Consider the following 5,122-nt stretch of genomic DNA (forward strand, 5'->3'; position numbering starts at 1 on the left):
ATATTTTTCATACAATATATCTTGATTATAGTTTCCCCTCTTCCTACTCCTTTAAATTTCTCCACATTTTTCTCTTATCTAGATCCATCTCCTTTCTGTCTCTCATCAGAAAACAAACAACCATATAAGGGTTACTTAATATATTATAATATAATTAAAAAATAAACAGAAAAATATAGTAATGTAAAAGAAACCCAAGATAGGACAAAACAAACAAACAGAAAGAAAAGAACTCAAGTAAAGTCCTAAGAAACAGATACAGACTCAGAGTCCCACTGACTCATATCCTCAAAGAATACAATAAGAACGCAAAACCAGAAGCCATAGTTTATACACAAAAAACATGTAGGACAACAAAGAGAAAAACAAGCAAATAAATAAATTAATTAATAAAAACATAAAAATAAAAATAATTGAAATTTTAAATAAGATCTGATATGACATTATAAGACAAGAAACTTCCAAAATTGAGTAAAATGAACATCTATTGCTGGTTATTCAGGTTTCTGTTAGAAGTTTGTTTCCCCAGGGAGACTCCCTTGAAGTTCTTTGCATGTGGTTACCAATTGGTGATAGCTTCTGGATTATGGATGAAAGCAGTCCTCTTCTCTTCTCAGAAGGTCCTGTGTACCCTGCCTCAGTCTGAGAGTTCATCTTTGCATTGGCCTGTTCTGTTTAGAAGGTCTTGTTTCCTTGTTGTCCTCTATCCTCTCTGTTCTTACAGTCTTTCTGGCTCCTTTTCTTTTTTTTTTTTTAATTTATTTTTATTTTTTTGGTTTTTCTAGACAGGGTTTCTCTGTGGCTTTGGAGCCTGTCCTGGAACTAGCTCTGTAGACCAGGCTGTGATCCGCCTGCCTCTGCCTCCCGAGTGCTGGGATTAAAGGCGTGCGCCACCATCGCCCGGCTCTGGCTCCTTTTCCACAGAATTCACTGAGCTCTAGGGAAAGACTTGATTTAGAACTGAAAGTTCCAACATCTCTCACTTTCTACATAATGTCTCTACGTAATGGCTATGGTTCTCTGTATTTTCCTCATCTGCTGTGGTAGGAAGCTCCTCTCATGATGACTGGACAAGGGACCCATTTATGTGTATAGCAGAATATCATTAGGAGTCTACTGAATATGATGCTCATTCAGTAGAGCAATAGTATTTTGTGACCCTAGGCCTCTGGGCTATGTAGTCTCAGGTTTTTTGACACACAGGCAGTGTGGGTTAGAGATTCCATCTTAACCTTAAGTGATTAAGTGAAGTCAGCCTTAAGTCAAATGTTCGTTGGTTATTTCACAAGATTTGTGCCACAAATGCATTAGCATATCATGCAAACACGATATTATTGTAGACTGAAGGGTTTGTAGCAACATCGTGGTTTTTTTCCCCCTTTGGTAGCATGCAAAGTGCCTTCCATTACCAGGACCGCCAGCCTGTAGGTGTGAAGACTTTAGATAAGAACAAGCTCTACCGAATGTGCTCAATGTGTTCTGTAGGTGTTGTCTTCAGTAGTAGGGCCTTGTTGTTTGTGGAGAGAAACCTATCACCTTGGCAACAGTCTAGGTTGTTTGATGTTTCCCTCATACCTCTTTGGCCAACAGCTCGATTTAATGTACCATCCCCACTACTGGAAACTTTATTTGGTGACAAGAGATATTCAGCTGAAGCTCTGTCTGCCTCATTATTTGGTGATTCCACTTAGATCGCCTTCATATATGAGTCTATTTTAGGAAGCTGCTACTGCATTAGGTTCCCATATCATACATCAAGTAGCCCTTAATTTTAGCCTTCTCTCCCTTGATTCCCTCACTGGTCCCCCTCATCCTTTCCCTTACCTGTTTGATTCTACTGTTTCAGCCCCCTCCCTCCACCCATAACTATCTTTTTGATTTCTCCATCTTAGGGAGAACTGTCTGTCTCCTGTAGTCCTTTATCCTATCCTAACTTCTGGAGTACTATGGGTTTTAGCCTGAAAAAGCCATAATTAAATGATATTTACTCAGCACTCTGTATTCACATTATTGAAGCATTCTGAAACTCTCTATCAACAATCTTATTAAAGAAATGCCTTCCATCTATACCTGATGATGATAGAAATATACAGAGGATGAAGAAATAATGTATTAATAAGTTATGCTCCAATTTGTCATTATGTCAATATTATTATTTGCAGTTCATGTACCAAAGGCCTCCCTAAGGGTCCTATGGCATCTTGAGTGATACTTCACTCAAAGGAGCAGATAATGAGAATATCTTTTAAAAATGTTTCACTTCCTTTGAAAATGTTAACAAAAATCTGGATCTTCAGGAATACCTTCGACTGTATGCAGGTTGGATGGAGCACTAGCATTCACTGTAGGAAAGATCTCCACTAATCAATGTTTCCATTCTCTTTTTATGTTTTTATGTGCTTATGTGACCATTGCATGGTTCAAGTTCTTTGCAAAATTGAGATGCTTCAGACAAGATTATGAAAAAGATTTATTCTTATTTTTATGTGTATGTGTATGTAAAGGTGACTATGGGTTCCTGTAAAGATCAGAAGGGGGCATTTGATCCCCCAGAGCTGGAGGAATGGGTGATTGTTAACCATTCTACTTGGGTGCTATACACAGAATTCCAATTCAGTGCAAGCACTCATATATACTGAGCCTTTTCACTGCTCCCTAGGGGACAATTAGGTGTATTGTTTTCTTTCACAGTTACAGTAGCTCATCTTTTGGCCTCTAACAGATATAAATCTGTAAATGTGAAAACCGTATTCAAATATGTGCAGTTTTTAGCTAATTAAGTGATTTGTTTTTACATCTTTTTTTCTTCATATTTTGGTACAAACTTTTAAAACTCATAGAACAGTTATAAACTTCCTTATTGAATTATCCCAGCTATTGAATGTTCCTATTCTGATGGTGCAAAAGGAAATGGACAACATCATGAGATATTTTTAGGTTACATTTCAGAAAGACAGAATGGAGACAAGCTCACTGCCGTACTGAAGGGAAGATGCAGCAGGCTGCTTAGAACAGGTAACAGCCTGAAACAATGTGATCAAGCAAAGTATGGGGCAGAGCAAAGTGATATAGAGTATTTCTAGTAAGTTCATTGGTACTTGGATCCTACATCTGCCCATATACATTAGATAGGCCTTAAAACAATGATATGGCTTAAAGAGATGACCCTGTAGATGAAAGTGCTTTTTAGGTAAGTATGTGAATTTGAATTTGGATTCTGAGAACCCATGTTAAGAAAGAAACAAACAAAAGAACACACCTGCAAGCATCTCTGTAACCCGAGGGGGCAAATGCAGAATGATTAGTAGGGTTTGCTGACTGCCAGCTACCTTGGGGCTCAGTGATATTTCCTGTCTGAAAGGAAATAAGGGGAAATAAGGCAGAGAGTGACCAAGCACAACACGTGACATCCTCCCCACATCTCTATACACACACACACATTTGTACATACCCCCAAACTAAAAAGGAAAATAGCAATAATGTGTTTGAGCATGTCTTTAGGAACTGGAAAACCATTGTAAACAGAGTATAAACAATGCTTGTCCTTACAGTGCTTGTATGTACACAGGAACATTGAGATAGAGATATCTTCCAGGCTATGTTGATATGATACGGTCTGAGCATTAAGCTCAGCTGTAGAGCACTTGCCAATCCCCGGCTGCATAAGTACTAACGTGTAAGTGGTAACGTGCAAACAGGAAAGATAGGTTCAGAGCATGCACTGGATTTTGTTTCGCAGCATCCTTTGACTCCAGAGCCCTTTTCTGGCTTCAGTGAGCACCCACATATACACAACGGACACAAATTCATGTGTATATCTAGAAGTAAAACTAAATAAATATGAAAAATAAGCATAAAATTTTGATTTTACTCAGAGTTTCTTAATTTGTCGGTTATAACTAATGTGGGATAAACTATCCATAGAAAGTCAGTGATGGAGGTGTCTGTCCCATTTCAAGGAAGTATTAACCACATATTCTATACGAATACCCATCATATAGTTAGTGTTTGGCAATCACTTGACTTTTATTTATTAATGTGAAATACTATTATATTGGATATATAGAAAGGGGATGTTTGTGTCAGAGTCAGCTTGCCCTTTGACATATTTTTGAAAAGCAAAGACTCCCTACATGGCAGCAGAGCATCTCAGAGGCTGCCCTCGGAATAATGTGATCAATACTGCTTAATTAGAGGATGATACTATTGATTGTAATTAATCAAAGTTGCTTAGCTCATTAGTTTCCTGTTCATATGTGTACAGCGAGACAATGTGAAATGGTAGCAATCCTACTCACAGCATACGAGTTAGAGATTCCTGTGTTTTATAAAAAGAAGTTAACACTGGCATTCTGCTTTTGAGTTGCCTTTGAGCCTGTGAGGAATGAATATAATTTAAAGAAGATAAATTATGTAGCCCTGCATTCCTAATGTGCAAACATGGGACTTTGGAAAATTGAATTATTAAAGGCTGGAATCGTTCTATTATAGAAATGGCTGGCACCACCATCTGTGCTAGTCTCTATTACGCATTTGTGTGAATATTTTTCACAATAAATGGTCTATCAAAACCTTCTGTATAGTTCTAAGATCTGATATGTATTAGGCACAATCTCCTAGATGTACATTGAAGTGATTTGTCTGATGCAAAGACTATATAAGAGATATATTTAGGCAATAAAACACAAAATCTTGTTTATAAATCAATCAAATAAACATTGATGACTAAGAGCAATGTAATATTTCTTTGAGCGTTTAAAGATCAGTAGTACAAGGCCATTCTGAGAAAGGAGGGGGAAAGGCAATCTCTCTATTTTGATATTTTCCTCCTTTGGTTGCTGGTATTTAACATTTTGGGACAGAGTCTTACTCTGAAATCCATATTGGTCTTTGAAATTGTGATAACTCTCCTGCTTCAGTCTCCTGACCATCGCCATTACAGGCATGATCTTCTGTGCCTGGATAGAAAGGCAGAATCAAGCCGGGCGGTGGTGGCGCACGCCTTTAATCCCAGCACTCGGGAGGCAGAGGCAGGTAGATCTCTGTGAGTTCGAGGCCAGCCTGGACTACAAGAGCTAGTTCCAGGACAGGAACCAAAAAAGCTACGGAGAAACCCTGTCTG

The sequence above is a fragment of the Microtus ochrogaster genome, chromosome 5, assembly GCF_000317375.1.
Source record: "Microtus ochrogaster isolate Prairie Vole_2 chromosome 5, MicOch1.0, whole genome shotgun sequence".
In the NCBI taxonomy this organism is placed as follows: domain Eukaryota; kingdom Metazoa; phylum Chordata; class Mammalia; order Rodentia; family Cricetidae; genus Microtus; species Microtus ochrogaster.